This window comes from Triticum dicoccoides, chromosome 2A (genome assembly GCF_002162155.2).
Source record: "Triticum dicoccoides isolate Atlit2015 ecotype Zavitan chromosome 2A, WEW_v2.0, whole genome shotgun sequence".
Lineage (NCBI taxonomy): Eukaryota > Viridiplantae > Streptophyta > Magnoliopsida > Poales > Poaceae > Triticum > Triticum dicoccoides.
The window spans coordinates 43,683,627-43,710,957 of record NC_041382.1 but is presented as its reverse complement, the minus strand read 5'-3'; the positions used below and the strand labels follow the sequence as shown (position 1 = coordinate 43,710,957).

Genomic DNA, 27,331 nt, shown 5'->3' with positions numbered 1-27,331 from the left:
GTCTCCTTTCCCTCTCCTCGCACCGCTGCTGGACACCGATCCTGTGCCTCCTGCCCTGCTTCAAGTACGCGGCGATGACCTCTGCTGCCGGATCGCCCTTCAGCGATGCAGAGGGCCAGGGCGACACAACGCTCGCCGCCAGTCCCCGGTCCCGCGCCTCCAGCCCCTGCTTCCCACACGTGGTGAAGCGGCCGCTGGAGTGGGAGCGGCCTTCGGCGGCGAGGAGGCACAGGGCGACATGGCGGGCGGTGGCGCTGGTGCTCCCCAGTGCAACCACTCCGACGATAGCTACAACAGCCGACTTTCTTAAGTACTACTCCCTCTGTCCCATCTAGTGTTAAAAACGCTCTTGTATTATGAGACGGAGGGAGTATGTTTATGCTTAGATATGTCGTGTCGATGATTTATGAAGTTTTGCGTCGTGTTCTCCTGGTGACATCATGAAAGGTTCGCTAGTATTCATCATAAGATAAGATGGAACAATGTGCTCATCAAGACGATCGATGCCAGAACCACGTACGTGTGTGTTGTGCACGCTTTGTAACCTAGGCTCATCAAGATAATTATAAGAACTTGGGGCGAGTCACGCAGAATCAACGGGTCTGCTTGTTCTCATGCTATGTACGAATAAAATCTTTATATATTTTTTTGATAAAAATAAAATCTTTATAATTAATAACTAAAATAAGATAAGGAAGGTCTTCTTTTCCCTAATCCCTAAAAAAATCAAAGCTAGTAAGTATAGTATCGGTTTTATACATCACAGACCTTAAACCAAAATAAGATCAAAGCATCGATCGACCAATCACTGCTGCTACTGGATAAGATCGATCAGCACATACGAATAGACTGACTACCGGACCTAGTCGTCCTCCAACGCGTCGTAATCCTCCTCCTCCGGCGACCACGGCTCCGGCTCGCTGCTCTCGTGCATCCACTGGTCCAGCTCCAAGGCATCATAATCTCCCTCCTCCGGCAGGAGCTGGGCATCCGCCGAGGGCGACGGCGGCGGAGGAGCGACAGCTGCGCCGTCGTTGGGCGGGGTCAAGAACAGCCACCGCAACTCCTCGGGGACCTCCGACGACGGCTTGCCCTTGCGGCCCTCCTGCGTCATCAGCTGATCGTCGTCGAGCGGGGCCAAGAAGCGCAGTCCCCAGAGTTCCTCGGGGACGCCCGGCGACCACACCGGCTCCCGCGTCCACCACTCCATGGCGTCGTAGTCCTCCTGCGCCAGCGGCGACGGATGCTGGTCGTCCGCCGAGAACGGCACCTCCTCCATCGCGAGATCGCGGCGCCGGCACTCGCTGGAGTTGGATGGTTGCTCTCCCGCCGGCAAATTTGATGTTTCGTTGGTTGGCTAATTCGCTCGCGTGGCCGCGTGGGCATGCAGCTGCTGCTTCCGTAGTTTTTTACTACTAGTTAGCGTGCACGCGCGTTGCACGTCTTCACAAATCACAGTATATGTCAGGAAAATGCATAAAAATAGATATATTTAGAACTAAAATGTGTATAGATAGATCCATTACTTTGACAAGTATTTCTGGACAGAGGGAGGACATTTTTATTGAGTTATATTTGTATAGCTTTTGTTCATCACTATCCTTCTTCTGATTCAAAATGCTAAAATTTGGTCCTAAAGATGCTCATATTTTCTCAATAAAGCAAGCAAATTTTGGCTGTCACTCTGCAATGTATGTACCATTTTACAAGTGGTGAAAGCGAGAAATTATCAGTGAATTTGCAAAGTGTAAAGTTGTCGAAGTCCAAGATATTTGGTGTAGAAGGAAATACAAAATGTTTCATTAAACATAAGTGTTAGTCTAAACAATATGAATGGTAGAAAATGTCCAGCACAGTTAGTCAATATTGTCTGATAAAAGAAATAGTTAGTCAATATTGATCGAAAGTCACGCAAATAAAAAGTCATGAAAATGTCCAACAATATGAGTAATAGAATTTTAATGGATGAGCGGTGTTGTGATGTCGCTCAAGTCGTGTGTTCTTACAGCATTGTTAATAGTATAGCCAACAACCGGCTATATGGGTCACTGTGCCACATATAGCCAATATTATAGTCAACATGTATAGTGGTAAGTTGCTAAGTAGTACGACTTTATTAATGTATGGCCCATCATACACTCTCACAATATTTCTTGGAATCCGTGTTGCAGCTAGCTATTAATCTACAACCCGCTTTCCTTTTCTCTCCTTTTCTCTCTCATCCAACTCAGTATAAATATAATTGTTTAATCTTTATAGCTTGCTAACTGGACCTTACTACCTCTCTCTTAGTTTACAAGGCGTGCGCGTGCCCCTAGGTTGTCAATTCGACCAACCTAATACAAGTCATATATTACAAAAAATATATCAATATAAACTTTAGATGTTCTATTTTCAAACCGTATAATTTTTGTGTTATATAGTTTATATTAAGATGATAAAATTGGTAACCTAGGTATACGCGTAGGACTTGTAAACTGAAACGGAGGTAGTATTAGAGGTAAAAGCACGGCAGACCCAGGAACTTGTCCGGCCCGTGATGTTTCAGCCCACAAACTTGCAAAACTCCACTCCGCCACCCACAAACTTGCAGCCCATGTGCAAAAACACCCAAAGCCAATCCCGTTGCGACATCTGGCCGAGGCGGAGCCGAGGCGTTCGTCGCTCCCCTTTGCAGAAACCCCCCTGACATTTACCAGTACTGAACCCGCACTCCACATCTATGGCGACAGTTGATTCAGTATAGAAAGAAGACTGGCTGTACTAATACAAAACGCTACTCGTATTCAGTTGGCAAAGGACAATAGAGCACAACGGCAGATCCTGGGTTCGAAACCCGGGCCAAACCCTTTTTCTGCCATTTTTAACATAGAAAAGATTCAGACTGAAACATAGAAATCAGTTCAGAATTTGCTGTACATATGTGGTTTGGCAAACTCTGTTTTGCCCTGTCGTTTCATCTCTCCACAGAACTCGCGCGCTGTGGCGACGGTTCCGCTCCAAGATGACGTCATCCGTCTCGGCGGCATCGCCGGCGACCGGCGCAGGCATGGAGCCGCCGGAATCCATCGGTTTCATCCGTGAACCTGGAGCTATCCCCCCCGACTATGGTATGCCCTGTTATGCTCTGTTCTGCGCCAGTCTTGTTGCGTCTTTTGTGGGGGTGGGGGTTTGGTAGGGTTCTTGAACTAGGACGACCGGTTGGATTCAGACGGATATATAGATGATTCGAACGGCTGTTTGCAGGTGAAGTAATTAGGATGGATGGATCTTCTTGGTTAGCCGATGGATTTGTGCTAGGGTTTGCTTGTTTCGGTGTCTGTAGTTTGAAATTTGGTTGGATGTTGTATTACATGTCAAAAATTGTTACTTTTTATTGGATTGTATGTGCACATGCATTGCTGCTGCTGAAGATGGTTTTTGATTTGAGCATTTCAACAAGATTTATATGTAAAGAGGGATTTTGATTGCAGCATCATTATTAGGCTGTATGTTTAATTTGTAGCTAATAAACACAACTTGTGTTTGCTGTTTTGCAGTTTGTGATTCTGCAATGGGAGTAGCAGTTGAGAGCATCTTCTTTACTCTGGAAATTGAGCACAGTGGTCTGTTTTGTGGGCCAAGCAATAATCTGGAATATTATGGGGCTACTCTAGAGATATTGGATTATTGCAGTGCAGCTAATTTGAGCTATTCTGTCCTCCAAGAGCATCTGAAGTGGCTAGGCTATGGTGTTGATGAGCAGAACATGTACTGGTGCAGACCTGGGCATGAGTTATCAGATGGATTGGTGCATATTAGGGGAGATGTAGATGTCCAAGATATGATCAAAGTAGGTGCAGATCACAAGGTACTTCACATGTTGGTTGATCATTCAAACTTCATACAAATCTGCAGGGATGATGTGATATATAAATGAAGCCCAACATTGGCAGTTATTAGCAGTCCTACAAAAATGCCAAGTAGGGCTGTTTGTGAAGCTCAAGTTTTGAATGAAGATCCCATATCTGAGATGGCACCAAAAGAAAATAATGCCAATGAAGATGGTAATGAGGAAGCAGAGCTAGCAGACACAGATACTGACTTCAGTGATAGTGATTATGAGATTGATGAGGGAGATGATGATTTGTTTGATGACAACATTGATTTTGATGTGCATGAAGAAGAGGAGGTGGAGGAGCCAGATGTGGAACCTGAGTATGTTCTTGATGATGAAGATTTGCACCTGACAAAAGAAGAAGAAGAGTACTTGAATTACAAATTCAGGGCTTTCAATGCAAAAGTTGACATGAGATCACCTATTTTTAAAGTTGGCATGGTTTTTGCTGATGTGAAGGAGCTCAGAAATGCTTTAACAGCATACTCTATTAGGCAAAGAGTTAAGATCAGGAAGGTAAAAAATGAGCCATCTAGGCTGGATGCAGTATGTCAGAAAGGTTGCCCCTGGATGTTGAAGGCTGGTAAAGACAACTGAACAGGGGGTTTTGTCATCAAGGCATATGCAGCTGAGCACATATGTCCAAAAAAATGGAAGTTGAGGTCCCTCACTTCAAAATTTCTAACAGCATACTTCATAGATGAATTTAGGGATGATCAGAAGATGTCACTTGGAACTTTCTCAAGGAAGGTTACAAAGGAGTTCAATGTGACACCAAACAGATGGAAGTTAGCTAGAGCAAGGAAACAAGCTCTCAAGGAGATACATGGAGATGAGGAGGAGCAATTCAACAAATTATGGGACTATGGAAGTGAACTGAGAAGATCTAACCCAGGTTCCACATTTCTCCTATCCACTGCTTTTGTGAAGGACACAAATTTTCCATTAGGGAGGAAATGCTTGAAAACCCTTTACTGGTCTTATGATGCATGTAAAAGAGGCTGGCTCAAGGGCTGTAGACCAATTATTTTTATTGATGGATGTCATATGAAGACCAGGTTTAAGGGAATTTTGCTGAGTGCTGTTGGCATTGACCCAAATGATTGTATATTCCCTATTGCCATGGGCTGGGTAGAAGTGGAATGCACTAGTTCGTGGGAGTGGTTCTTAACCACAGTAAGAGATGATCTTAATGTGAGAAACACTGCTCCATTTACAATAATGAGTGACAAGCAAAAGGGCTTAATAAATGCAGTTAAGAAGGTTTGGCCAGATTCAGAGCATAGATTCTGTGTGAGACATATATACCAGAATTTCCTTGAAAAACACAAAGGGGAAGTGCTGAAGCAGGATCTATGGGCCATAGCAAGATCTCCAAACAAAGTTAAATGGAGAGAGAACTGCCAAAGGATGGATGGGCACTGCTCTGCTGCATTTCACTGGACTGAAAGATTGGATGTGAATACATGGGTTAAAGCTTATTTTAGTGATTTCAGCAAGTGTGACATTCTGCTAAACAACAATTCAGAGGTTTTTAACAGGTAATTTGTCACAAAATGTTGTTCTGCTTATCATATAAACACACTTGCATATTATCATGTTTATTGTGCTTATCATATATAGCCTATTGTGCTTATCATCCATAGCCTATTGTGCTTATCATACATATGTTCTGAACGGCTTATCATTTCCATGTGCAGCTATATTCTGGATGCCAGAGAGATGGCAGTTCTATCTATGCTAGAAAATATCTTTTATAAGATAATGCACAGGATGATGATTAAGCAGAGAGAGGCAGTGGAAAAGTGGACAGGAAACAGAGTTTGTCCTAAGATTTTGAAAAAACTTGAGAAAAACACAGCTTATGCTGCTAATTGCCATGTTTCTCCAGCTGGTCAAGAACTGTTTAGAGTGCAATCAGGCAACTCCAGCTACTTAGTGGATCTGTGCTTGCACAAATGTGAGTGTAGAAGGTGGCAACTGTCTGGTGTTCCTTGTGGGCATAGCATTGCTTGCATGAGGGAAGAGAGAATTAACCCTGAGGACATGGTGCATGATTGCTACACAGTGCAGACCTACCTGAAAGCATATGGTTATACCCTGGTTCCTTTAAGAGATCCAAAAGACTGGGAGAAGATTGAAGCTGACAAAATCTATCCTCCAGTGTTCACAAAGCAGGTGGGAAGGCCAAAGAAAAATAGGAAGAAAGCTCCAGAGGAGAAAATCAAAGGTGGTGTGAGGTATTTGAACAAAAAAGGAGTAACTATGCATTGTTCTATTTGTGGCAAGCCTGACCACAACAGGAAGGGCCACTACAAGTACCAGGAGGCCCTACTTGGAGGAGGATATGAAATAGATGAAAATTATGATGACCCTTCTTTTCTTCAGGTAACTTCTACAAATATGACATTTTTTCTCACTTTGTTGTTAAAATGTTAGAGCTCCTTCTGATGATGATTGTATGCTATGTGCAGAACATTTTCCCTGGGCTGGCAAATCCTACACTAGATCCCTCACGGCAGCCACAATCAATGGTCTTCAACATGGCACGAAGAGAGAGATCATTCAGAGCTCCTCATAGAGAGCATGGACCATTGCCTCAGCAATCCTCTTTTGTTGCAGCTGCAGGTGATTCCATTCCACAACCTAGAGTTATTACAACCGAAATGAACATAGGCAGGAGTACAAGAGCAACCCGAAGAGCTGAAATAGGGGAAGGATCACAACATGTTGCAAGAGGTAATAAAAGACAGAAGGGAGCTGGAAGAGGAGCTGCTGATATTGCAGGCACATCTGTAGCTGCTGCTAGGGGAAGAGGAGCTGGAAGGGGAAGGATCTCTGGAAAAACTGCAGGAGGTAGAGCTGGAAGAGGAGCTGGAAGGGGAAGGAACACTGCAGCAGCTAGTACTGGAAGAGGTGCTGGAATATCTTCAGGTGTTGACACATCTTTAGGACTTGGATTTGGTACTGGAAGAGGTGCATATTACTGGTTGTTTGGAGATGACAGGGCTATAGAAATTCCAGATCTCAACTTGTAGGCCATTCCATTAGTACACCTACAAGTTCATGAATGAACTTCATTTTGTCTCACCAAATGTAAGAGTTCATGGATGAACTTTCTTTAGTGATGTATTTTGTGGCAGCAAACTCCATGATGCTGCTACTAAACTTAAGTGTATTATGTGACAGCAAACTCTTTTATGCTGTACTTGTTTAAATGATGTTTGAACTAATCTCTGCTGCTTAAAATATGTGCTCAATTTCTGCATTTTTTAGTCATTGTACATATGTACATCAAATTCTGAATTTTTACTGTCATGGTACATATGTACAACAAATTCTGAATTTTTTCAGTCATGACACATATGTACAGCAAATTCTGAATTTTTTCAGTCATGACACATATGTACAGCAAATTCTGAACTGATTTCTATGTTTCTGTCTGAATCTTTTCTGAACTGAGTAGCGTTTTGTGTTAGTACAGCCAGTCTTCTTTCTATACTGAATCAACTGTCGCCATAGATGTGGAGTGCGGGTTCAGTACTGGTAAATGTCAGGGGGGTTTCTACAAAAGGGAGCGACGAACGCCTCGGCTCCGCCTCAGCCAGATGTCGCAATGGGATTGGCTTTGGGTGTTTTTGCACATGGGCTGCAAGTTTGTGGGTGGCGGAGTGGAGTTTTGCAAGTTTGTGGGCTGAAACATCACGGGCCGGACAAGTTCCTGGGTCTGTCGTGCTTTTACCTCGTAGTATTATACTTGCTCTTAGAAGTGACAGCCATGCCTTAGCTAGGGGGTGGACAGGGTGGTCCATAGCCTATATTTAGGCTAGAAAAAAAATTCTTCCAAATACATAGATTTACATTAAAAAATTCATTGTTGTACCACCCCGACTCACCGAGCTAGCTATGCCACTCACCATTGTGATAATATAGCTGCATAGAGATAAATGATGTTTCATTCGGTCTGTGTACTGAACTACTGATAGGTTGGAAAAGAAGATTAAATCTAGTTCCGATTGAAAGCCGCTTTGCATTATCCTCAAATCATGTTCGAATGGTGATCTAATCCTGCAACTGTTAGCACCAAAAACCATATTCTTAAAGCACATAATATTCGTTACAACTGTTGTTGCCAATATAAACATCTTTCAAAGTTATCAAAATTCTCAAAAGTTCTCTCATTAAGGAGATAAATGCTAATGAAATTTTTTATCAATCCAAGTCATCCATATTGTTGCCTAGCTCAGGGATTTCACCTCCCCGCTCAGCAACTGCACCATCAATAGGCTTGCAATGGGTGTGCTGACGCGAGCAAGGACGTGGTAGACTGGGCTGACAGCGTGACTGTCTTGTCCGGTCAGATCCTAGTTCGCACCATTGTCATGGAATAAATTGACATCAAACATTACAGAGAAGCGATAATTTACATGCATTAAGAAAAGTCATTGTTGATTTTATCATGCAGTGTGGTAGTATATTCAGAGCAATGAGGCCAGCAGCATCATAAATACGGAGTACTAACCAAAATTCACATGAAAGCAATTGCCATGGGATTTCTAAGAAGTGAGTATATGTCTGGAGAGTCAGAAGCATGGGCCAGCGACACCATAGAGTCAGTAGCATGGGGAAGGATGCCCAACACATGACTGAAGAACAAAGTGCAAGGAAGAAAGACGAACAGACTAACAGATGACTGGATCAGCTACCCATGTTGATGTCGCTTCATCGACGGCAAGCAACTGCATGTCTTCGACTGTAGCATTTGCACATAAATCACCCATTGATCTAGGACAATCACTGATAATCGTTCAAAACCGTGCTTTGACTCAACTCCAATATCTAATAATCGTTCTGCAAACAGAAATATCAACAAAAAAAATCAATAAATCATGAGATAATAAAAGGTTATGATAAAAAAAGTGAGAACCAATTCATAACATGAATTCATGAAAACTTCACCATTTAGCTACAGCACGAAATTCAAAAACATCTTCACTGTTGTGTCCCTGATCAAAATCAGGAATAAGTTTCATTAGATCACAAGATCAAGGTGAGAAGAAACAGTCCTTTTGGAAATTCTAATCCCAGAAATAAAGACCACCTACTTGGTGCATCCATCACTTCCCAGTCCGATAAAATCAACTACAACTTCATACAAAATAGGTTTCTTCACAGAAAGAATCTTCCCTCCGCCCTTGTGTGGACACATGAGAGAAGTTTACAAGCTCATGTGAGCACACATTCAAATTATGTAAAACTAATTTTTCTATTGTATGGATAAAACGGAAAACTTTTGACAAATAACCCAACTCTCAAATCTGCACTGCTCGTCTGGAGACGTAATGATTCAGCATAAGTTTTTTATCCACAACCGGACACGAAAAGGTGAAAAAGAACTCCAAAATTTCGGTAATTGGTTACGGTTTTACATTAAAAGCTGAAAACTTGATAAGGGTATTATTCAGAAGGGTAAACATAGCAGTTAGACATCAGTTCTGTAGAAGCTCAAAAGAGTGAGAGGAAGACTAAAAAACACATGTGAGTAGAGAAAGCGAAGACAAAGGAATTGTTTGGAAATAAGGACAATACCTGAAGCAAAAAATGATGGTACAATAGGTGGCACCAAAATGGCTTAAGAAGTATGGAACATTATCATGTTGGTTTCAAATATGCAGATTAGAGATGTATAATACTCTAAATATCCGGATGCTTTATAATATAAAGCGGGGGTAAACCCTTTGTCGGAATACTCTAACTATAGTTGAACATATCTGTCGGGTAGAAAATTCAGAGAACATGGTAATCCCTTACTCAAATGTAACATTGCGCGTGTGCTTAGTCGAAACTCGAAAGTATCTCTTATACCAAGGAAGAATATCTGCACCATATGTCTTCAGGCTAACTTATGACTGGTTGAGATATCTCTTGTGAGGAATCATTCTGGAGAAGCCTGCAACATAAGCGTTATGCCAGTACCACCAGCGAACTGAAGTCATAGAAATCAACCTTAGTTCGTAGATTTGATTTGGCGGGCGAGGCAGAGCTGGTCGCCAGGGTGGAGATCGCCACAGCGGGCGTCGTCCACGGCGGGGGACATGGCGGCCAAGATGAAAAAGGATCGCTCGATTGACCGCACGGCTGGTCCTGCCCTTGCACGACTGCTCCTGCCGCCTCCCCTTGCGCGTGCAGGTCGGCACCGATTGTGCCCTCGCCGGCGGGCTGCGGCGGACGGGCGCGGCGCTGCCGGAGGAGCGGAGGCATCCCGGCGAGACTGTGCTGGGGAAGGCGCGGCTGGGCGCGCCTCTACCGGAGGTCGCCGCATCCAGCGCCAGGGATGGGTCGGCGCCGCCATCAGATGGGATCATCGGCGGCGGCAGTCCGCGGTCGCGTCCGTGGGGCAGCAGAGGATCTACGGGGAGCGGCCGAGCGGAGGATCTGCGGGAGGCGTGGGTAGCAGAGGAGGACCAACGAAGGTCGTGGGTTCGTGCGGGCAGTTTTGTTCAGGATGAAGGAATGGGGAGGATTAGTGGTGCGAGTCGTTTTGCGTTTGTGCGGGTCCTTTTGCTTACTGTGTGATCAGTGGCTTGCTAGTGTTAAACATAGAAAGACTATGGACCATTAGATGTTGATGATGGATGGTTGTGATCATTTGAATCTGTCCCTCTCTTTCTTTTATAGTGGTAGTAGATGGCATGTTGGGTAATTAAAGCGTAAAACGCGTTTAGTATGCTGGAGGGATGTAGACCATCAGATTGCAGGTTTCGATGGATAGGATGATCTGGTTCTCCGTCCTTTTTTTCTTTTATAGTGGTAGTAGATAGTAGATGAAAGAGAAGAAAATCGATCGGGGAGTCTGCCGGAGTCTGTCCGATTCCAACTCTGATACGGGCTATTGATTTATCAACTCTTCAAATATCTGATCAGAAAGCTCATATGCGTCCAGAATTCAGCGGAAACAAAAATCTGAAATTCCGTACTGGTGTCGACAAAACGTCCGAGGTTCGATCGGATTGCAGCCTTGCTTGAGCTAGTTGTAAATTCAACGCCCCATAGTTCGCCTAGGATTCGAACCCGAGTAGTATAAACATAGTTTTAAATAGCCGGCGATAGCTTCGCTATAGCTTTGCTATAGCTGTTTGAGGATGTTGACGCTAAATGATTTCATGTACGATTTGCCGAGTTATAGCTGTTTTTAAGGATCGTCGCTAAATGTCATAGCTCGCTATTTAAAACGTTGAGTATAAAACGTACTGCAAATGGCAGATCGAGCGAGTCATGGCGATTGCGGCGACCGGGTCCAAACGTATCTGTAGTACAATGCTCGATTCCTCCACACACCAAGTGCAACCGAACGGCACGTCATGGCGCCGGTGGGACGCTACCTTTGGTCCGACCTCGACAGCGAGCTCCTCGCGTCCATCGCCGCGCGCATGTCTCTAAGGGACTACGCCTGCCTCCACAGCGTCTGCGCCGCGTGGCGCTCCGCCCTCACTCCGCCGACGTACCCTCGCCTTCTCTCCCTCTCCCCCGCGGACGACCACGGCCGGCGCACCGCCTCCCTTGTCTGCCTCCCGATGCGACGCCGGTTCCACCTCCACACGGTCTACCCCACGCTCGACGACGGCGACGACGACCGCGATGGGCCCGTAATCAACCGCAGCGTGCGCGTCGTCGGCTCAGGCAACGGCCGCTTTGCCCTCGCCGTCGACCAGAAGCACAAGGACCCCCGGCCCCAGGGCAGCGTCTTTCCTAGCGGCTGGAAGAGGAGGGCCTTCCTCGTCGACCCCCCGCGCCGGCGAGGAGGTCGTGCTCGTCTCCCCGACTCCGACCGAGGACTACAACGAGATGTCGGTACGCAAGGTCGTGTTCGCGCCGAAACCGAATGCCGTCTGGGCGGTCGTGGCCCTGTACAACCGCGAGAAGGTGGCCTACATCGACGGCAAAGTGGACAAGAACTGGACGACCGTCGGCGTCCTCACCGGCAACATGGCGTGCCTCGTCGACATGGCCTTTGATCCTGCCGCTGCCGACAAGGTGTACTTGCTCGACTCACGTGCTGGCCTGCACGTGCTCCGCGTGCCCCGCGGCGGCCACAACAGCCTGGAGCGGGCCGTAGTCGAGCCATTGGCAGCCCTCGTGCTCAACCCCAACCCGACGGCCGCCTACACCCCGCCCTACGACGCCGCGTCCCCGCTGATGGTCACCAAGTACATCTTCTTCTGCCATGGCAGCTTGTACCAGGTGTGGAGGAACACAAATGCCAATTTTATCTCATGAAGCCGGAACTTCACAAGGACGAGACTTGCCTGCTCCTCGCGTGTATGCCCATCCGTGCTCCTGCATACATGGCTTGATTTGATTAAAACAAAATAAGACCCGGTCCCACCTCTTTAAAATCAAGGGGGAAGATGATTAAATTAGAAAAAAGAAAGGAAAAAGACAGCTGTAAGATGAAGTGGGAGCACGGATAGAAGCACAGAAGGAAGCAGGCAAACCGGATCCACTTCACAATGTCCGCGGGCGAGATCTTCGTCCTCAGGTACGATCCTGGGCGCTGGCCATGCTGGGCCGCTGTGATGGATCTCGGAGGCTACTCCGTGTTTGTTGGCAAGATCAGCAGCCCGAGGATGGTGCGGGCCACCGCTCTCCCAGGGGTTAGAGCAAATAGCGTGTACTGGATGGACGGGATGGGTGTTCCCATGGTGTGTGATATAGCCACGGGGATCTCTGAGCCTTGTGTCCTCCCTTATGGCCCATGCAAAGATGATTGCTGGTACTTCAATAGCGAAGGGCTGGAATTGAAGACGGTGTCGATGTATAAGGCTAGTCGTAATGGGAGTATCATAAGCGGTATCATGCATGCCAACTAAATTTTTTAGATGATCTGGCACACAATTAAATGAAGAAGGAGAAGGTGTGGTATCATATTATGATACCGTATCATATTAAATATAGTACTACTTTGTGTCATGCATGACAATTAATAAGACAACCTATAAGATACTAACTTATGATACTAAGCATTACGGAAGTAGTATCATAGAATAGTATCATATGCATGATACTAGTATATGATACTTTCCGTTACGATCAGCCTAAGTCATCTTACGAAAACCAAATAATTACAAAACACATAGATGCGGTGCATTAACTTTCACGTTATTTCTTGTTTTTTTGACATAAATAAAGAAATCAAACAATAAGAGATGTGAGGTGTATATGCTTTTAATAACTTGAGACTACCAAATATGACATGCAGTGGTCAGCTTGTTACATACAATGTTATTAATTTGTAAATAAACATTAAGTTTTCTCGTTTTCTCTTCACCTTGGTCACGGTGCATAACCTAAGATAGAGGAGTATTAGTTTTGGTTCTAGGATGGTGAGGGGTAGCGAGCGTGTTTGGCTCAATGATTTACCTCTTGATGTAGTTAGTGCCGTGGCCGGTGATTTAACTGCGCCAACTAGTTAATTTAAATGCATGCTATTTCAAGTCAAAAAATAAAGTTAACATCATATGTATCTCTCTTTGCGGGTAACACCGTATGTATCTTTTTTTAGTTAACATCCTATGTATGTGGAGAGGTTGTGCAAGATTGGAGAAATACCGATGTGCATAACATATTAACATGTAACTTTTCCGTGGGTAAAAGAGAGCAGAAATATCCCCTGATTTCCAACTATTCAAAACTAGACGTTCCTACTGTTTTCACGAGATTTTTGGTGAAATATATACTATTAAATCATCATATTAGAGGCATACTTCTTCTAATCTAATGATATTGTTTTAATGTGTTCCATCTTAATGTTTTTTATGTATTAATTTTTAAGTCAGAGTTGGTGAAATTTGCGTGCACCAATTAAAAGATGGTATGTAGTTACGACAAAGATAATATTAGGCTGGTCGTAACGGGAGTATCATAAATGGTATCATGCATACCAACTAGACTTTTTAAATGATGTGGCATACAATTAAATAAAGAAAGAGAGGTTGTGATATCATATCATGATACCGTATTATATTAAACGTTGTACTACTGTGTGTCATGTATAGCAATTAATAAGGTAACCTAAGATACTAATTTATAATACTATGCATTACGGAAGTAGTATCACACACTAGTATCCTATGCAGATACTAGTTTATGGTACTCTCCACTACCATCAGCCTTAAATACGATTCCTCTTATTTCCACAGATTAAAACTCTATTGGTGAATACAAGAAACTACTACGCTAGATAATTCCAAGCAGTTTATAATTCCAATGGTATACTCAAATTTAAATTACCGGTCAAAGTTATGCTCACAATACCAGCGGTAGTTGTAAACCGTCCGGAGGAGTCTATAGAAACCCTAGCCATGGATTGCTCCGAAACCACAGTTTAGACTAGTATTTTTGTTGTTTGTTAGGGAGTATGTGATCTGGAGGACTTTGTAGTCAGGTGGCATGTTAACTCTCCTTAGAGCATCTCCAATGGCGGCGGCAAAAATCACGCGCGGGACGCTTTCGCGCACTCCAGTGAAGGCGGAAAACTCGTGCGCCCGGGAAAAAGCGGGAGCTCGCGCGCTAGATTTGGCGCATCTATAAGTTGCGGCGCCTGCCACGCGGCCTTCCATCGCTATCCACATTGCCACGTGCTCTCTCCCCGCTTCCTCGCCCCGCCACCACCGCGCCACCATGCCGCCGCGCTGTCGGGGATCTTCGTGCTACCGCGGCATCCGCAAGCGCCCCTCCGCCGCCTTCTACGCCGGGATTTCGGTCCGGCGACGTCCATCTCGGCCTCGGCACATTCGAAACCGCGCACGAGGCCGCCCGCATGTACGACGTGAAGGCGTGGAGCCTCCAGAGGCCTCGCCAACTGATGAACTTCCAGGATGTCTAGACATGCGAGCAGGCGCAGGCCGTCGCCCCTCCGCCGCGGCTAATAACTAACGCCGACCGTCAGAAACACCATCGGCGGCAGCGCCGGCTCCTTATCACTGAGGCGGACGAGCGAGCCATGGCCGAGCGGCACCAGCGCCACCCAGAGGATGTCGCCAACGAGAATGCCTTTTGGGCGAAGAGGGGGCAAGGTGGCGCGTGGAACGGGCGGACAGGCGTCGTCGGAAGGCACTGGCGATATCGCAGTGCGACACATTGCCACGTGCTCTCTCCCCGCTTCCTCGCCCCGCCACCGACGCGCCACCACTGCGCCACCATGCCGACGCCGCGCTGTCTGGGATCTTCGGGCTACCGCGACGTCCGCAAGCGCCCCTCCGCCGCCTTCTACGCCGGGATTTCGGTCCGGCGACGTCCACCTCGGCGTCGGCACATTCGAAACAGCGCACGAGGCCGCCACATGTACGACGTGAAGGCGTGGTGCCTCCAGAGACCTCGCCAACTGATGAACTTCCAGGACGTCTAGACATGCGAGCAGGCGCAGGCCGTCGCCCCTCCGCCGCGGCTAATAACTGACGCCGACCGTCAGAAACACCGTCGGCGGCAGCGCCGACTCCTCATCACCGAGGCGGACGAGCGAGCCATGGCGGAGCGGCACCAGCGCCACCCAGAGGACGTCGCCAACGAGAATGCCTTCTGGGCGAAGAGGAGGGCAAGGTGGCGCGCGGAATGGGCGGACAGGCGTCGTCGGAAGGCACTGGCGATATCGCACTGCGATCTGAGAGCGGCATCATTCTTCTCTAGCAACGATGAACGGTGGAAAGACGTGTGGCTTGATACATCAGACGACAAGCGAGGAGGAGGACAACGACTCGGAGTAGTTTCTAGTTGCACCGTAGTTTTTACCTCGGACTATTTATCTATGCTACATGAACTATCTATGTATCGTTTTCTTAGTCTATGTATCGCTTTTTCTCTGTATCACTTTTTTTATATCTATGTATCATTTTTTTTATCTATGTCTATTTGCTTTGTGTGCATAGCGTAGTATTTTTTACAGCGTCTGCTGAAGCGGCTCGCGTGTGCTATAATTTGCAATGGCCGCTGGAGCGAGCACACCGTGCCGCACAAAAACTCACAAACAACAAGCTGCAAAAGCTTTTTTAACGCGCCGCGCTGTTAGAGATGCTCTTAGAGCTTTGAGCTTTGCACATCATTTAGTAAAAAGGGTGACTGGAATAGCTCTTATCACATAGAATCCATTCTTTCAAACCGGCTGCAATATGTACTTTTCTGGTCTACTTCCTCTGTCCATGAATAAGTGTACATCTACCTTTGATTTCAAGTTAAAGTTTTAAATTTTTGACTAATTATATGGAAAAGAGTAGTAACATATATGACATCGGATTAATATATTATGAAAGTACATTTTAAAATGGATCTACTGATACTAATTTAGTGTCATAAATGCTGCTATTTATCCCTAGAAAGTTGGTCAAAGTTTTAAAATTTTGACTTAGGACAAAAGATAGATGTTCATTTATTCGTGGACGGAGGGGGTAGTCAACAAAGTAATAAGTATAAGAATTTGTGGTGAGTCGAACAGAATCAACCGGTTGTTTGTCCTTATGCAAAAGCCACAATTTCCCTATTTGTACGAATAAAATCTTTTTAATCAACTATAATAAGATCAAGGAAGGTTTTCTTTTTCCCTAAAAACAAGATCAAAGCAAGTAAGTAAAGTATCGGTTTCATACATCGCAGATCTTAAACCAAAATAAGATCAAAGCATCACATATACGAATACTGGACTGACTACTGGACCTAGTCGTCGTCCAACGCATCGTAATCCTCCTCCTCCGGTGTCCACGGCTCCGGCTCGCTACTCTCGTGCATCCACTGGTCCAACTCCAAGGCATCATAATCTCCCTCCTCCGGCAGGAGTTGGGCATCCGCCGAGGGCGACGGCGGCGGAGGAGCGACAGCGGCGCCGTCGTTGGGCGGGGCCAAGAACAGCCATCGGAACTCCTCGGGGACCTCCGACGACGTGGTGCCCTCGCCGCCATCCTGCGTCATCAGCTGATCGCCGTCGAGCGGGGCCAAGAAGCGCAGTCCCCAGAGTTCCTCGGGGACGCCCGACGACCACACCGGCTCCCGCGTCAACCACTCCAAGGCTCCATAGTCCTCCTGCGCCAGCGGCGACGCATGCTGCAGCAGCAGGCGCTGGTCGTCCGCCGAGATCGGCGCTGACACCTCCTCCATCCCGATCGAGATCGAGCGAGATCGCGGCGCCGGCTCTCGATGGTTGCTCTCCCGTCGGCTATCCCGAGGGTCTCGTTGGTCGGCTAAATCGCTCACGTGGGCATGCAGCTGCTGCTTACGTATATGTAGATTTTATGAAAGAAAAGAAATCGATCGGGGATCGGGAGCCTGCCGGAGTTTGCCCGATTCCGACTCTGATACGGCATTTACGACAATGGGAACCCATATCGGTTTAGGCATGCGACGGGCACCGTCCGTGTATGTATTGCTGTTTTGCACGCACGCGCGCACGTGGATTGTACTCTACGAGTGCCAGCCGTGCAAACGAAAGGAGAGAGAGAGCGCGAGAAACACGTCTCCAACAAAAACGTCCGAGGCGAGGTTCGGTCGGATTGCAGCCTTGCTTGAGCTAGTAAGTAGTAAATTCAACGCCCCAAAGTTCGTCTAGGATTCGGACTGACAAATATCCCACGGGCCCTATATAAAGCGTAGTGCGTACTAGTGCAGGCAAACGGCAGATCGATCGAGCGAGCCATGGCGATTCCTCCACACGTATCTGTAGCACAATGCTCGATTCCTCCACACCAAGTGCGAGCGAACGGCACGCCATGGCGCCGGCCGGACGCTCCCCTTGGTCCGACATCCACACCGAGCTCCTCGTGTCCATCGCCACCCGTGTGTCTGTAACGGACTACGCCTGCCTCGGCCGCGTCTGCACCGCGTGGCACTCCGCCCTCGCTCTCGCGACGTACCCCGCCTCCTTTCCCTCGCCGACGACCATGGCCGGCACATCGCCTCACTCGTTTGCGTCCCGATGCGGCGCCCGCTCCACATGCACACCGTCTACCCCGTGCTCGACGATGACACCAATGGCGGCGATCGGCCTCTAGTTCACTGCAGCGTCCGCGTTGTCGGCTCAGGCAACGGCCGCTTCGCCCTCGCCGTCGACCAGAGGCACCGGCCCCAGGGGCCGGGCAGGGTTTTACGCGACGTCTCGACGAGGAGGATGATCTTCCTCGTCGACCCCCGTTCAGGCGAGGAGGTCGTGCTCGTCTCCCCCACCAGGAACTACAACGAGGAGCGCGTACGAAAGGTCGTGTTCGCGCCGAAACCGAACGACGACTGGACCGTCGTGGCCCTGTACAACAACCACCAGGTAGTCTACATGCACGGAAAAGTGGACAACAAGTGGACGACCGTCGATGTCATCACCCACACGAACTGCCTCCTCGACATGGCCTACGACCCTGCCGGAGGCGACAAGGTGTACTTGCTCGACACACGTGGGGCCATGCAGGTGCTCCGCGTGCCCTGCGGCGGCCATAACAGTCTGGAGCGGGCCGTGGTCGAGCGCCTGGCCACCCTCGTGCTCAATGCCGACCCACGCTCGTGAGATGCCTCTCATGTGCAAGACGAAGCCACCCCACTTATAAGGTCATCCCTAACCTCCTCTTTCTATTTGGTCACGTTCATATAGTGCAGCAGCAGTCAAATCTTAGAAAGTCTCGCATATGATGCAGTACAATTTTTTAATTTCGTGTGCCCGTTGCTCTATTTCTTATTTCAATCTAGACTTTGTCGACACAACACCAATCGCCTTATCTATTGAAAAAGTTGCCTGCTATGTGTTCGATTGTTGTTCTTTGCATTCTCTCTCCAAATCATCATGACTGCAAATTTAACTTAAAAATTGGAAGAAGGTTTCAGCTATACACACAAAACTTCAATCCAAACATGGTTATATAATAAAGCCACTCAGACTCCCGTAACCGTCGGGTAGGTAAATGATTTTTTATTGTTGAAAATGAAGCTTTTAAACTTTAAACCTTCCGTCTTGATGTTTGCCGTCTATCAGGTATTCGATTTGTCTAATTAAGTAAAGAAATACATTATTTACAATTTTCATTTTATTTTGGAACAATAGACAATAATAAGTTAGGTAAAGGAATGAATTTAAAAAGAAATGAGATTATTATTTTGATCTTTATAGTAGGGGCCCCAGTTTGTAATTTCGCCCCAGGCCTCCGAAATATCAGGACCGGCCCCTGAGAGTTCCTTGACAACCTCTAGCCCTTCACACATCATCCCTACATCAGGCTTCAGTTTCTCATCACATCTCAAAGCAAAAGATGTGCACTGAAACATAAACAGCATCATTATGCATAACTCTAAACTAAAAGCGACATGGTCCAAGTATGTTCATTAATAAACTCACTAATAGAGGAATGCTGGCTTTCTTGTTTGGCGTAGCAAATTCTTCCTCATTCATTAGAGTTTGCAAGCTTTTACCTCAATCTGTAGCTGCACATGCATGCCGTGAAAAGCTTTGGTTATTATCTTGGCAGATGAATTTCGTCATGGTGATTTTCCGTGATGCATGCCATCACGATTGTTGTTGTAGTTGGGATGCATTCAGGGCTGTGAATGAGGACCGGTACACAAACGATTGAAAGTAGGGAACTGGGAGAGCTGGCTGAGGCTATTTTTTTTTCTTTACTGAGAAAAGAATCACAGGCCTAACATGGGTCGGAGATGGTCTGTTTCTGCAAAATAAGGGCATACACAATAACACACACGATGCAAAGGATTTCGATCGGACAACCAGAGGTGACGGACGTCAGGATACATGGAGACGGATGGTTTCACCACATATGACGCCCTTTTTGAAACATGAAAAAGAAGACTAAAAATCACACAATAGTTTGGAACAAGATTTTTTTTGTCAAAATCTAAAAGCGTGGCACAAATCTCAAACAAGTGACAGATACGGTGGATGCAGGCTCAATATATTCTATGCATTACAGAAAAATCACTCTTCTTCCTGTTGCAGGATTGCGATTATTAAGTTGCATGCGTGGTGAATGAATCCTTGTTGAAGTTCCATACAGAAACGTCCGGAATCTCGTAATAAGAAAATAATAACGTTTGGACTCTGAAGCTTCATTGCCTGGTTAGGATTACAATATTATTTTTTTGATAAATACTACCTGGTTCGGATTACATGAAGCTTCATTGTCCGACTCGGTGCTCGCGTTAGCGAGACCTGATGCGATGGATGACGTGGCAATCTCTGATTGGATGGTGGCCGTCACGACCAGACACCCTGCGGGGCTGAGTACATATGCACAAGCAATAGGCCAAATTATTCCCCGATCCAATAAGATGTTCCTTTGGCGATTCATCCAGGCCAGGTGCAGGGAGACGGGAGTACGGGACGCCGGCGCCGCGCCGGCCGTGCCCTGGGCTCACCTGCCTGCCGAGCTCCTCGTGTGTCCATCGCCGCCGCCGACGGCCTGTCTCTACGAGACTACACGTCCATCCGCGGCGTCTGCAACGCGTGGCACTCCTCCCTCTTGCCGCCGTCCTACGCGGGCCTCCTCTCCCTCGGCAACGACCACGACAACTACAGCGCCTCCGTCTTCTCCCTTTCGATGCGGCGCTGGTTCCACCTCCACACGGTGTCCACCGATCTCCACGACCCCGCCCGCCTTCTCGGTGTTTTCGACTTCTTACTCCCGATGCGGCGGCCCTCGTTCCAGCCTCACCCGATGCTCTCCGCGCTCGACCACCACGCCCAACGGCCCCGCGCCCGTGTCGTTGGCTCGGGCAACGGACGCTTCGCACTCGCCGTCGACCAGGAACACTGGAACGACATGGGCACCAGCAGCTGGAGGAGGATCTTCCTCGTCGAACCCCGCACTGGCAAGGAGGTTGAGCTCGTCTCTCCGCCCAGGGCTCACGAGGACGAGTGCGTACGCAAGATCGTGTTCGCGCCGAACCCGAACTACGACTGGACCGTCGTGGCCCTGTGCAACAGGGACGAGCTGGCCTACATCGACGGTAAGGTGGACAGGAAGTGGACGACCACCGACATCATCGACCGCTACCTTGTCGACCTAGCCTTCTACGACGCCGGCCATGAGCTGTACTGCTACTGCCTCGACTCACGCGGGGGCGTGCACGCGCTCCGCAGCCCCCGCGGCTATCAAGACGACCAGCTGACACTCGTGTGGAGGTGCGACTTTGACCCGACCACCTTCTATAAACTCACATCCACCAAGCACATCTTCTTCTGCCATGGCAGCCTGTACCAGGTGTGGCAGAATAACAGCTGCAACATCACCTCGGGGACCGGGTACTTCAGAATGTCTGCGGACGAGATCTTCGTCCTGAGGTACGACCTTGGGCGCATCCCGTGCTGGGACGCCGTGAGGGATCTTGGAGGCTGTTCCGTGTCCGTCGGCAACAAGAGCAGCCCCGCCGTGGTGTGAGCCGGCACCATCCCGGGGGTGAGAGCAGACTCTGTGTACTGGATCGACTCGAAGGGCGTTCCCATGGTGTGTGATATAGCCACCGGGACCTCCAAGCCGTGCGTGCTGGTACTTCGGTGATGACAACATGACGAACATGTAAATTGGGAAGCGTTTCTACCTGCCGTAGCAGGCCGCGGTTACGTGTTAATATAGGGATGGAAAAGCCCCATCCGTGGCGTACAAGAAAGGATGTTACATACTTGAAACGTACGAAACAATCTCAACAGATACGGTATTCATCCTATCTCTACCAACCGTACAAACCATCTAGAAGATTCTAAGATATCTTAACAGCCCACCTCAATCACACCTTGGTTAAGGTGAGATTGCGTCTGAAGTCTTCTAGATTTCGAACTGGTAGAGCCTTAGTGAACCCATCCGCCACCTGGTCCTTTGAAGACACAAAACGAACATCAAGTAGTTTTCTTGCCACCCTTTCTCTGACAAAATGATAGTCAATTTCAATGTGCTTGGTACGTGCATGAAAGATAGGATTAGCTGACAAATAAGTTGCCCCAAGATTATCACACCATAGACATGGAGTATGTCTCGTGGGTATACCCAATTCTCTCAATAGTGACTGCACCCAAATGACTTCAGCCGTTGCATTCGCCAGCGATTTATACTCAGCCTCAGTGCTTGAGCGAGACACTGTAGCTTGTTTCCTTGAACTCCAGGAAATTAGACTTGCACCATAAAATACTGCAAAGCCACCAGTTGATCTTCTATCATCAATACATCCTGCCCAGTCTGCGTCTGAGAAAGCACTTAACAGAGTAGATGAAGACTTACTAAATGCAAGTCCTGTGTTGATGGTGTTTTTGACATATCTAAGAATTCTTTTTACTGCTGACCAATGAACTGTAGTTGGAGCATGTAAATATTGACATACTTTATTGACTGAGAAAGAAATATCTGGTCTTGTGAGAGTCAAATATTGTAGTGCCCCAACAACACTTCTATACCTTGTACTATCCTCCGGTTCTAGAAGCTCACCATCAAAAGCTGAAAGTTTCTTAGTGCTTGACAGAGGTGTGGGTGCAGGCTTACAGTCTTTCATGCCAACTCTGGTCAAGATTTCTGAGGCATACTTCTCCTGTGTTAACACGATGCCGTCTCCAGTTTTCTTGACCTCTATCCCAAGGAAGAAGTGTAAATCTCCCAAGTCTTTGAGTGCAAAGCTGGAACCCAAATCATGTAGTAGTGCTGACACTGCTTCCTGAGAGGAGCTAGTAACAATAATGTCATCAACATATATGAGCAAAAATATTGTTACTCCGGATTTATTAAAAATAAATAATGAGGTGTCAGCCTTTGAAGGGGTAAAACCCAATTCTTGTAATCTTGAGCTTAACCTAGAGTACCATGCTCTTGGTGCTTGCTTGAGTCCATACAAGGCCTTGTCCAGCTTGCACACATGAAAGGGTGAATTTTTGTCTTCATAGCCAGGTGGTTGCCTCATGTAGACCTCTTCTTCCAGAACACCATGAAGGAACGCGTTCTGCACATCTAGCTGTCTTAGGCTCCATCTCCTGGACACAACAATAGACAAAACGAGTCTGATAGTAGCTGCTTTAACGACTGGACTAAAAGTGTCCTCATAATCTAACCCGTACCTTTGTTTAAAGCCTTTTGCAACTAATCTAGCATTGTATCTATCTATGCTACCATCTGCTTTCTTTTTAATTCGATACACCCATTTACAATCAATTACATTTTTACCATGACTAGCTGGAACTAGATGCCATGTTTCGTTGTTCATTAATGCCGAGTATTCGGTGTCCATTGCCTTTTTCCAGTTCATACTCTCCAACGCTTCTTGTACACTTTGCGGCTCACATGTGGAACAAAAAGATCCATATTTAACTCTGAAATTTTTTTCATACAATACTGTACCATCTTTTGGTTGTAGAGGCTTGTGTATCCCAGATTGGGATCATGTACGACCATGCACAGGAGGTTCAGCCGCAGAAGATTGGGGCGCTGCTTCAGCCGGTCCAGCTGCAGAAGATCCGGGCGCTGCAGCACCGTTGGTTGATTGCCCACTTGCCGCAGAAGATCCCGCGGGCTCAGCGGGCGAGGCCGGCCCGTCAGATACTCCTGATCCGTTGAGCGTGGGCGAGCGATTCCCACCAGGTGAGGGCGCGCGTGGCGAGGAGTCAGCGGGGCCCGGACTGCATGCAGGAGAACGATTTGCCCGCGGCTGCATGCGGGAGGCGGGCGAACCTGGCGCGCTGGAAGTTTCCGCTGCAGCCGGATCAGCCTCGGATCGGGCGCCAGAATCTGCTCCGTGTCCCGTGCTTCTGTCATCTTGTACAGCATAAAATAAGGGATCACTTGCCTCCAAATTTAATCTGTTTTGGGCGAGATTTTCACTCAATTGTTTTTGTACATCTCCTGTATCCTGCACACCATCCTTTGAAGAAGTTTGGTCAGTAGCACATGCCATATTTTGAGCATCACAATTATTATCGCCCCCATGATCAAAAGATGGATTTTTGAGAAAATCGGGAAGAAGCAAAATTTCTTTTCGAAGGAGAGCTCCTGCATTTGGATGGAGTGATGCAAAGGGAAAAAGAGTCTCATAGAAGACAACATCTCGAGAAATATAAACACGGCCAGTGGACACGTCAAGACACTTAACCCCTTTGTGCCGAGGACTATAGCCTATGAAAACACACTTTTTGGATCGGAAAGATAGTTTTTGAGTGTTGTATGGGCGGAGGTTTGGCCAACAAGCACACCCAAACACCCGAAGGGATGCATAGTTAGGCTTAGTATGAAAGAGGCGCTCAAAGGGAGTGTCGAAATTGATGACGCTACTGGGAAGAGTGTTGATGAGATAGGTGACTGCTAGGAAAGCTTCATCCCAGAACTTTAACGGCATGGATGCGTTGGCAAGGAGAGCAAGACCAACTTCAACAATATGACGGTGTTTTCGTTCTGCTGACCCATTCTGTTGATGGGCGTGCGGGCAGGAGACATGATGCGATATGCCTAGTTGTTGAAAGAACGAATTTAATTTTTGGTATTCGCCTCCCCAATCAGATTGGACGGCGAGAATTTTTCTACCAAATTGACGTTCAACATGTGCTTGGAAATTTTTGAATACTTCGAATACATCAGATTTCTTTTTGATAAGGTAGATCCAAGAAAATTTACTATAATCATCGATGAAACTGACGTAATATTTGTATCTACCAACAGAAAGAGGAGCATCTCCCCATACATCAGAAAAGATTAACTCAAGAGGAACAGTAGACACACTATTCGAAACTGGATAAGGTAATTGATGACTCTTTGCTCTTTGGCAAGAATCACAAACAGACTCAATGTCTAGCTTGCCATGACACGGCAACTTATTATTCCTAAGCACACGTTGAACGGTAGAAAAAGATGGATGCCCAAGTCGATCGTGCCACCGTGAAGGTGATAGCTTGATGGCACCGAAGGCTTGTTTATTGGATGTCCTATGCGGAATCAAAGGGTAAAGACCGCCTCTACACCTGCCTCGATGAAGAATTCTCCCCGTTGCTTGGTCCTTTATGAAAAAGAAAGTAGGCCAAAATTCAAGATAAGCATTGTTATCAATAGCAATTCGATGAACTGAAAGGAGATTTTTAGAGGCAGATGGGACATGCAATATATTTCGTAGATGAATTTTATCATAAGGGGTTTTAATAACCGAATGCCCAATGTGGCTGATGTGCATACCTGACCCATCTGCGGTGTAGACTTGATCACCACCGCGGTAGTTGTCACGAACCGTAAGCTTCTGGAGTTCGCCGGTGATGTGGTCAGTAGCACCACTATCGGCATACCAATTGGTATCTATGCCGTAGCTGGAGGTGTTGATGGAGCCAGCTGTTTTCTCTTCCGGAGGGTAGTCGTCGGTGTAGCGATACCAACAGTTTATGGCGATGTGCCCCGGTTTGCCACAGATCTGGCACACGGGAGCACGGGAGGCACTATTGTTGCCACCACGCCCACCCCTATTGTTGTTGTAGGAGGGATGAGCACCACCACCATTGCCGCCGCTGTTACCACCACCGCGGCTGTTGCCGCCTCGCCCTCCGTCGCGACCACGAGGAGCACCCCGCCCGCGATAGCCACCGCGTCCACGAGATGCAGAATTGGCCGAGGATTTGAAGCCACCACCGGCGTTCTGTAGGAGCTCAACCCGCTGATCGAAATTGGCCATTTGAACATAGAGTGCATCAAGAGAAACTGGTTCAGTACGGGCATCTAGAGCAGAAACAAGAGGGTTGTACTCCATGTCAAGACCGGCTAGGATAAAGGAGACGAGCTCATCCTCGCCGATGGGTTTCCCGGCGGCTGCAAGTTCATCAGCCAGGCCCTTCATGCGAGAGAAATACGCCGGGACAGATTGATTGCCCTTCTGGGCGTTGGAGAGGGATATGCGGAGGTTGTTGATGCGAGATCGGGAGTGTGATGCGAACATGGTGGTAAGGGCGCTCCACACGGCTTCAGAGGTCTCGAGATGAAGGACATGGATGAGAACCTCCTTTGAGAGGGAATTGAGAAGATAGGAAAGGATCTGCTGATCGATCCCTACCCATGCGGTGTGGAGAGGATTCGGCACAGTCACCATTTTTCCATCTTTGTCGGTGGAGGAGATGGTAGGCTCGGGAGCAGGCTTGCTGCCATCAAGGTAGCCATAAAGGCCAGGGCCACGAATTTGAGGAAGGACTTGGGCCTTCCATAGGAGGAAGTTCTCTCTGGTGAGTTTTTCGGAAACTTGGTTGGAAAAGAGGGAAGGCGCCGCAGAGGATGAAGACGCCATTGATGGTAGATTGGAAAGCTAGATGTGGTAAGGAAGATTGGCTCTGATTACCATGTAAATTGGGAAGCGTTTCTACCTGCCGTAGCAGGCCGCGGTTACGTGTTAATATAGGGATGGAAAAGCCCCATCCGTGGCGTACAAGAAAGGATCGTTACATACTTGAAATGTACGAAACAATCTCAGCAGATACGGTATTCATCCTATCTCTACCAACCGTACAAACCATCTAGAAGATTCTAAGATATCTTAACAGAACTTTATTGACGACGAAGAAAGAAATGGGAGAAATTGAATGGGCGTGTGCTCATCTTGAGATCCATGATTGCAGAAGAGTAATTAATTGAGGTGAGCGACGGACATAATTTCGCATCGCGAGTGTCAAGAAGCATCAAGATATAGCGATGGTCATAACCTCTCTCCAGGCGCTAACATCGGGCGAAGAACTCTGCAGACCAGCAGATCATGCTTCGGTGGAGGGAGATTTTTAGATACGCTCTCGTATTCCCCATCCTGTAGCTCCTTTTGTATCTTTGTTCTCACTCCTTTTCTTCTGTTCCTAGTTCAACATGGCTTGGCAATGGCCAGCTGCATTTTCCGTGCAGCGCTAACATTGCCTTTATGTAATTGATCTCGGTCACCCAGGTTTCATACTTCCTCCGTCACGGTTTAGAAGGCACGCTTGGAAATTCTCTAGGGCCTAGGTGATTATCTATTGGTTGTGAGATGGGTTTAAAAATAGCATTCATACTACGCATGCATATAGAAATAGTATACGGAGTACTAATTAGCTACTAGAAATAAATGCAATGCGCCCTAAACCTTGTCTATTGTGAAAACGCACGCAAATTTAACTATGCCTTCTAAACCGTGACGGAGGGAGTACCTGTTTTGAAATGCATAAGGCATAAATTGCTCTGCCTTTTCTTTCAAAAAATAATAATCTCTCACCCTAAATTATACTTGAAGATCTAGCTTTGTCTACTATATATTGATCGGTCAAGCTGTTTTTAAATTGACCAAGATTATAAAGAAAATGTCTACAACCTCAAACATATATAATATGGAATTATTTTCTACAATAAATCTAACTGACCCAAACAAGCATAAGAAAAAAAAAGAACACACCCACACGAATCTCCGTGTAAGATCAATGATATAAGATTTAAATGTGTATTACTTATGACACATCTAGAT

The 27,331-nt window shown here is 47.1% G+C and overlaps 1 long non-coding RNA gene and 1 pseudogene across 1 annotated transcript; both read right to left on the bottom strand.

The window, feature by feature from the left end:
* Nucleotides 1–8,254: 8,254 nt before the first annotated feature.
* Nucleotides 8,255–9,173, bottom strand: LOC119358844. Its single transcript, XR_005172311.1, has 3 exons — nt 8,983–9,173; nt 8,837–8,883; nt 8,255–8,728 (listed from the first exon to the last, which is right to left on the bottom strand). It is a non-coding gene; the product is annotated as an uncharacterized LOC119358844 (long non-coding RNA).
* A 16,345-nt stretch (nt 9,174–25,518) lies between these two features.
* LOC119359925 lies at nt 25,519–25,657 on the bottom strand (annotated as a pseudogene).
* Between the last annotated feature and the right edge of the window lie 1,674 nt (nt 25,658–27,331).